The sequence below is a fragment of the Bubalus kerabau genome, chromosome 17 (assembly GCF_029407905.1).
Source record: "Bubalus kerabau isolate K-KA32 ecotype Philippines breed swamp buffalo chromosome 17, PCC_UOA_SB_1v2, whole genome shotgun sequence".
Taxonomy (NCBI): Eukaryota; Metazoa; Chordata; class Mammalia; order Artiodactyla; family Bovidae; genus Bubalus; species Bubalus kerabau.
In genome coordinates, this window is record NC_073640.1 from 15485030 (window position 1) to 15493769 (window position 8740).

Here is an 8740-nt window from a genome sequence, read left to right on the forward strand (position 1 = left end):
CGAAGAGGCGATGTGCACCAAGGCCAAGGCACCCAAGCCCTGAGTAGAGGCAGAAAGCTGGCGCTGTTTATGACCCTGACGTTGGATGGTTGGGCTTCCCAAGTGGGCACAGAGGTAAAGAATCCACCTGCCAATGCAGAGGACTCGAGACTCGGGTCTGATCCGTGGGTAGGGAAGATCCCCTGGAGAATCTCGGACAGAGGAGCCTGGTGGGGTACAGTCCATGGGGTTGCAGAGAGTAGGACACGACTGATCGACTGAGCGCACGTGCATGTTGGCATGGTCACCAAGGTCCCCTCTGACGCACAGAGCCGGCTGTCTTGAGGACGTGCACAGGGCGAGCCTGCTGAGAGGACGGAGGTGCTGGGGGCAGGTGGCGGCCGCGCCCTGCGGCTGATTTCCCGCAGTGCCTCGTGTCAGTGGGACAGCAGCCCAGAAGCCGTGCAGGTGGACAGTGGCTGAGGAGTGACAGTGGTGATATGCCTCCCCAGGCCGGACCAGGGAGGTCCAGGGAGCAGGCCCGGACCCTGAGAGTCCTACTGTGTCTAGGACTTACCACCACAGGGCACGCCAGGCCCTTGGATGTCCCCTGGAAGAGGGTACGTTTCTGTTTCAAACCAAGCCCCAGAGTTCAGCAGGCCTGCGTTTCTGGATCCTGCAGTAACACCTTCTAACGGTCGCAACTCAGGTGAGCAGGGGGGGGGGGGGCATCTCTGCCCAAATGGTGCGAGGCCCAGCGAATCCTTCCCTGGGGGAGAGCTAGGGGTGTGCGGGTGAGCAGGGACCCTCCTCGGGAGAGGCCTCGCGTCTGAGGGTCCGGGAATTCCGCCGCTGGCTGCTTCTGGGGCGGCAGCGCCACCTGCTGTCCACTTCGCACTTTACACCGGGACAACCGCAGGGGCCCTCCATGAAACCCGATCTCACATGAACGTGGACAGAAGCTGTGCACGTGAACCCGATTTTGAGGTGTTAGGACCTTGGACTTTTGTTGAGGGGCAGCTGGCATTTTTTGGAAGAGGGTCAAACTAAATGAATTTACTCTTTTCCTAATTACACAAATGAGAGGGCTTATTTAAAATAAACAAACTGTAGAAAAGTGAATGTTAAAAAAAAAAAAAATAAAAATAAAAAAAAATAAAAAAAAAAAAAAAAAAAAAAGAAAAGTGAATGTTAAGAAAGCAAACACTGATTCAAACCCATCCCTGGAGACAGCATGTCAGCCCCAGGAGACATCTCCCTGCACACAGAGACCCTGCTGTCCCTGGAGAAGGATGACAAGCCCAGGGGTGGAGACCCTGGGAGTCAGAGGGCCTGAGTCTGAGTCCTGACTCCGCGACGCCCAGCTGTGAGCTTGGGTGGTTGTGATGGCTGAGCCTCCTCTACACCTCAGCTTCCCTGTCTGTAAGATGGGGTCATGGTAGGAGTACTTCTCTCAAAGCATTCAGTGAATCAGAGAATCGATGAAGGGCTCACAGGTGAACCAAAAGAGGGCAAGCACTCTGCCTGAGGGCACAGCAAGGGCCTGTGGAAGCGGGATTCACTGCAAACCCCGGTGTGTACGGCTCCCACACCACATACCTCCAACACCAAATCAACCGTCTCTGCTGTCCCCATGGGCCACCGTGTCTCCCAGTTCCCCAGGAGGCCTGCTGGTGGTCGAGAGGTGATGGATCCGTGTCTCCCTAGAGGACAGGCTTCTCCCTTGATGGTGGGGAGAGGTCCTGGGGCTGAAGGCCAGCTCTGCTGTGTGACCTCATCAAGTCGGATAACCTGGGAGTTGCACCTTCTGCAGTGGGGACAACCTCTGGAGTGGGGATGACAAGGGCTGCTCCGTGGGATTCTTCTAAGGGTTAAGTGAGAGAATCCACCCTCAGAGCCAGGGAGGGATGTTTTAGTTTGCTCACAACTCAGCACTTCAGGGTCTGAGTTTACTGCTTCCAAACCATCCGGAGTCCAAAATGTCCACATTACATGGTCACATGTCAGTTCCCATCATAACCTTTGTGGATTTATGGACGTTGAAAATAAAGAATTCCATTCACAGGAAGAAATCCTGCCCCACTAGAGGAACGGGAGTGTGGGTTCCACTATTTAGAAGTCTCTGCATGTTTGAAAGATTGCCCAGGCAGTCTTCAGTGAAAACCTTGGATGATGACAAGGATTGAGGAGGCGATGGGAACACAGAGGGGAGGGTATGGTGGCGTGGGGGACAAGGGGCTCTGCCTCACACCAGGGAACAAGCCAGTGAAACTCTGTGCCTGAGTTTCCTCACCTATCCAGGCAATAACACACGGGTCTGTTTCTAGCAAGAGGAGAGGCTGGCCCGGTGACCAGCAGATGGTGGGCTTCCAACGGGACAGATCAGAATGGACGGGATAGACTTGATACGGTGAGTGGACAAAACCCACCGCCTGCTGCCAGGAGACTCCCCTGCAGGCTCCCAAACTGAGCAGACCCAGCCCCAGGGGCGTGTCTGCCACTAGCATGCGCACCCTGGGGGAATCCCCCCCACCACCAATCCTTCTTCTAGAAAACGACCCGGTTTTGTCTGCCTCTTTCTACCACAGGTGGTCAGGCGACGGTGACCCACAGGGATGGGATAGAAGATACATAGATAATCCTAGTTCAGCCTATGATCAGCTACATCCTGACTCCTGGCTTCACTACCAAAGCTGGGTAACTGTGGGCAAATTACCAGTCTGTGAATAGCAATGTCCCTCAAAAGTGCCTATGAGGATCAGGTGAAATTATGCATTAGCATTATCTATTTAACTTGTATTTCTAAATTATACCTTCAGTAATGTATGGGTATTTATAAATATGTTACATATTAACATCATTATAATATAAATGAAACTGTGCAACTGATCATTAATGAAGAACAAATTACCCTCAAAACTGAAAGCAGCAAAAATCACCCACTTCACTCCTGACTGCAATCTGGGCAAAGCTCAGTGGAACCAGCCCATGTCTGCTCCAGCAGGCATCGGCTGAGGCAGCTCTTCTGGGGCTGGGACTCACTGCCAAGACGGCACGCCCACGAGGCTGGTGGGCTGGCAGCGCTGGCTCCTCTCTGTGAGCCCTCTCCACGGGCAGCTTGGGCTGGCCTCTAAGAACAAGTGTTCCAAGAAGATAGGGTGGAAGCTGCCCGTTCCGTAGCCTCCTCAGGAAAGGTGTTCGACAGTGTTCACCCACTTGTCTCAGAGCCCAGATTCAAGGGGATCTGCACAGATCTCTTCTCTCAATGGGGCTGTTAAAGAACTTTGGGTGGCATTCTACAACTTCCACAGCACTTAAAACAGCTCAATGAGTTAGAGGCATTCTTCTCAGGAGGAAAGACACAAGGTACCAGCAGAGGATGTCACCCCACTCCCAGCTCCAGGACGGGGCAGGCGTCAGATAGGCAGCGCCCCCTACGGCATGCTGTGGAAAGTGATTGTTCGTTCACGGGCACTCTGACCTCTTCTTCCTGCTTTCAAGTATGGAGTTTTGTGTAAGATTTATTTTGAAGACAGACTTCCCCACCGTAGCCCTACCCCTCAAAAAATCCACTTTGAAAATGACCAGAGAGTCCACGGTACCTGTTGTATGTGGAACACTGGACAGGTTAGATCCAGATACAGGGGGCGGGAGTGTAGCAATCCCCACCTGGTTATTTCTGCTGAGTGCAGGGGGTGTGAGGACTGAAGATCTGGAAGCATCCTCTGCAAGCCAGGTGCTTCCCTGGAGCCTGTGGGGGAGGGCAGATGGCAATGTGTGGCCATGCTCCCGAGGAATAAAAAGAAGAGATTCAGGGAAGGACCCTGTTTTGCTCCTTTGGCCAAAATGCAGAAAGCTTCAGTATTTCATACTGGTATCTCATATCTGGCCCTGGTTCCTTAAAACCCAGGGCAGTTTTCTCAAGCTTGGCCAGTAGGGGTGCTGGGATCTGTCACTGATGTCTGCGTGGGTGTGGGTGTGAACGCGGAGCTGGATTTGCCCCGTGTTTACTATCCCCTGCACCTGATTATGGTTTTCTAAAGGTTGCTCTCATCCGACATTTTATCTTCTCACCAATATCCCTCTTCACCAAATGTGCACTGTTGCGGTTTCAGCTCCACAGGCTCTATTTTCCCGGGTAGCTGACCCTCAGCCTTTCCTACTTGTAGCCTGTTGCCATGTCTCTTTCCCCCTCTGCGGCACCTGGGAGCAGGTCTGTGTGTGTCACTGGAGGGGACCCGGGGTGGCCAAACGATGGCTGAAGGACGCGAGGAGGGCGGACCTAGAGAAGTTGTGGCGGGACCCCTCCCCTCAGAGTCTAGGGGGTTGGCTCCCCCACTTCCTGGCAGCTCAGGGGTTGGGGGCTGGGTTGGGGAGGGTGCGGTGTGAACAGTGCCGTCCTGGCTCCTTTGCTGGAGGTTAAGATACAGTCATCCCTTGGTATCTGTGCGACTGCTTCCAGGAGCTGCTGTAGATACCAAAATCCACTGACGCACAAGTCCCTTGTATAAAATTGTGTCATACAGTTGGCCTTCCATATCTATGGGTAATGCGTCCTGTAGTCAAAATTCTCAGTTGGTTGAACCCAGGGATGGTGAGGAAATCAGCAGCTGTCGATGGCCAACCCATAATACAGGAAGCCAGCAGAGTTCTGGGGGCAGAGGCTGGGGTCCAAGTGACCACCTCACCTGGGCCTGGCCTTGAACAGGCCGGTCACGCCTTCTGAGAGCCCCGTTTCATCTCTAAGTCGCCCATCTGCTGGTGCAGGTAAGGCACTCTCAAAAGGCAGAGCTCTTGTCCGCTGGGATGTGCAGTCCTGGCCTCGGGGAGCCTCCAGTTCAGACGGCCCAGGTGTGAGACGGGGGCAGAAGTGGGCAGAGACCTGAAGTGACCATCTGTACCAGGCTCAGCACTGCCAGGACTGGCTGCGGGGCCAGGTGGGGGCCCACTGCCCCCTAAGTGGCCTTATATGGGTAGAGCGCTGTGCACGGCTTCACAGTTGAGACAGTGTGTGCTGGGACCTGCGCCCACAGAGAGCATGGCACACATGTTACTTGTCTGCACTGGGTGGCCAGACTCCAAGAACTAGGATGGACATGCTCACCTGCACGTACTGAGGGGCCACTAAGTGCTACCCTGAGCAGTCCAGACGCTGATTTTAGACATAGGAGACACATGCTGTAACACTCCAAAAATGATTTCAGTTCACTTCAGTTGCTCAGTCATGTCAGACTCTTTGCAACCCCGTGAATCACAGCACGCCAGGCCTCCCTGTCCATCACCAACTCCCAGAGTTCACTCAGACTCACATCCATCGAGTCAGTGATGCCATCCAGCCATCTCATCCTCTGTCGTCCCCTTCTCCTCCTGCCCCCAATCCCTCCCAGCATCAGAGTCTTTCCCAATGAGTCAGCTCTTCGCATGAGGTGGCCAAAGTACTGGAGTTTCAGCTTCAGCATCATTCCTTCCAAAGAAATCCCAGGGCTGATCTCCTTTAGAATGGACTGGTTGGATCTCCTCGCAGTCCAAGGGACTCTCAAGAGTCTTCTCCAATACCACAGTTCAAAAGCATCAATTCTTTGGTGCTCAGCTTTCTTTATAGTCCAACCCTCACATCCATACATGACCACAGGAAAAACCATAGCCTTGACTAGATGGACCTTTGTTGGAAAAGTAATGTCTCTGCTTTTCAATATGCTGTCTAGGTTGGTCATAACTTTCCTTCCAAGGAGTAAGCGTCTTTTAATTTCATGGCTGCAATCACCATCTGCAGTGATTTTGGAGCCCCCCAAAATAAAGTCTGACACTGTTTCCCTGTTTCCCCATCTATTTCCCATGAAGTGATGGGACCAGATGCCATGATCTTCGTTTTCTGAATGTTGAGCTTTAAGCCAACTTTTTCACTCTCCTCTTTCACTTTCATCAAGAGGCTTTTTAGTTCCTCTTCACTTTCTGCCATAAGGGTGGTGTCATCTGCATATCTGAGGTTATTGATATTTCTCCCGGCAATCTTGATTCCAGCTTATGCTTCTTCCAGCCTAGCGTTTCTCATGATGTACTCTGCATAGAAGTTAAATAAACAGGGTGACAATATACAGCCTTGACGTACTCCTTTTCCGATTTGGAACCGGTCTGTTGTTTCATGTCCAGTTCTAACTGTTGCTTCCTGACCTGCATATAGGTTTCTCAAGAGGCAGGTCAGGTGCTCTGGTATTCCCATCTCTTTCAGAATTTTCCACAGCTTATTGTGATCCACACAGTCAAAGGCTTTGGCATAGTCAATAAAGCAGAAACAGATGTTTTTCTGGAACTTTCTTGCTTTTTCAATGATACAGCGGATGTTGGCAATTTGATCTCTGGTTCCTCTGCCTTTTCTGAAACCAGCTTGAACATCTGGAAGTTCATGGTCATGTATTGCTGAAGCCTGGCTTGGAGAATTTTGAGCATTACTTTACTAGCGTGTGAAATAACTGCACTTGTGTGGTAGTTTGAGCATGCTTGCCTTTCTTTGGGATTGGAATGAAAACTGACCTTTTCCAGGCCTGTGGCCACTGCTGAGTTTTCCAAATTTGCTGGCATATTGAGTGCAGCACTTTCACAGCATCATCTTTCAGGATTTGAAATAGCTCAACTGGAATTCCATCACCTCCACTAGCTTTGTTCTTAGTGATGCTTTCTAAGCTCCATTTGACTTCACATTCCAGGATGTCTGGCTCTAGGTGAGTGATCACACCATCGTGATTATCTGGGTAGTGAAGATCTTTTTTGTACAGTTCTTCTGTGTATTCTTGCCACTTCTTCTTAATATCTTCTGCTTCTGTTGGGTCCATACCATTTCTGTTCTTTATTGAGCCCATCTTTGCATGAAATGTTCCCTTGGTAACTCTAATTTTCTTGAAGAGATCTTTAGTCTTTCCCATTCTGTTGTTTTCCTCTATTTCTTTGCATTGATCACTGAGGAAGGCTTTCTTATCTCTCCTTGCTATTCTTTGGAACTCTGCATTCAGATAAGTAATGCTAAATAAAATCATCCATGCATAGTGACAAATTTTAGAGAACATACAGAAATCACGATGCAGAAAACACAAGGGTTAACACTGCAGCCTGGAGAAGCGCCCAGAAGACAGCTCATCCTGGAGGGCTCATATGGATTCCAAGGGGGATGAAGGAATAAGCTCTTCCTTAAATTCAAGGTCTTGTCCATCCCTTCCTAACCCAATATTATAAAACATTCTCTTCTGTTATCCCCAAATTCCTTTACATTTATTTTTATGTTTAGATACTTAATTAGGCTGGAATTCATTTTTACACATGGTATTATTTAGCATAACTGACATAATGCACATAAATTTGAGCAAACTCCAGGAGACAGTGAAGGGCAGGGAAGCCTGGTGTACTGCAGTCCATGGGATCACAGAGTTGGACACAACTTAGCGACTGAACAACAATTTAGAAATCCAGGCTGCTTTATTCACCCTTCAAAATAACAAATCTAGAGGAGATCCTGTCACTATGTCCATTCACAGCTGAGCATGTGGAAGCTCAGAGAGGAGGTGCCTGGCAGTGGCAAGACAGATGCTCTTGGCCAAATCTGTGTGGTTCTGAAGCATGTGTGTTAATGCTAGCTATGTCTTAATACTGTGCAGAGAAAAGACCAGAGGTAAATAAGAGGCAATATCAAGGCTGCTTATGCGGTGGGGTGAGGGATGACACCCTTTGTATAATACTTCTGACAGCCCCAAACTTCCAGAATGGAAAAGTCTAAGTGATGGCGAGCAGTGAACCTCAAAAGAAACAGAATGTTAGAACTGGCCAGGACTTAGGAACAGCACACTTGACCCTCTCACTATAAAGCCGAGGACACAAATGCCCAGAGAAGCTCCACGATGTGGCCATATCATAGGAACAGACAGAGGAGATGGCACAGCCCCAGGACCTGGCCCCCGTGCAGAGCGGAGGCTGGGTTTCTGGAGAGGGTGCTGCTCCGGTGTGGTCGAGTCTCCTTGCACGCAGGCAGAGCTGCACTGCTGCTCAGGAAACAGGATGGGACCTAGGAGTCACAGCAGACCCACTTAAAAAGGTTCATGCAGTCTCAGCAACTTGTCAAGTGCTCATTTTCCATTATTCTCTTATTACGTGAATCATACGATTATGACACTGACAAATACTCAAGAACCCTGGGAACAAAAAACTGGATCCCTGATGCCCCTCCTGGCAGGGCTGAGAACTCTGGCTCCAGGGCTGCCCGAGGCGGGCAGAGGGGAGGCACGCACATGATACATCGGGGGGGCTGCTGTTTCAGGCCGTCTCCCACCTGCTAACCTACTGTCCCAATATGAAAGCAATGAATGCGTTCAGATTATCTGTGTATCAACACACCTGGGTTCTTCTGGCTAAAAGTGACGGGGAGTCCAGCAACCTGGCCCAGCCCACAGGGGTCATCCCTGAAATGCAAAGCTCAGCAGTGTGAGGAGCTGGGTCCAGGCTCACCAGACACCCGGCCCCAGGAGCAAGGCGCGGACACAGCCTGCCCCTCGGCTCTGACTGACGGGTCCCTTTATTTCTGCGCACGCATCAGCAGGCGGTTCTCGAGGCTAGGGGATGGATGGCGGAGAGCACAGGCAGGGACAGGCTCACTTCCTAACCTCCCAGGGCGCTGCTCCAATGGTGGCAAACCAACAATAAAGACATCAACCAAAACTCAGCATGTCAAACCCAAGAGGTGTTCTGGGAAAAGGGGGAAACCCAAGGGGGGAGTGAG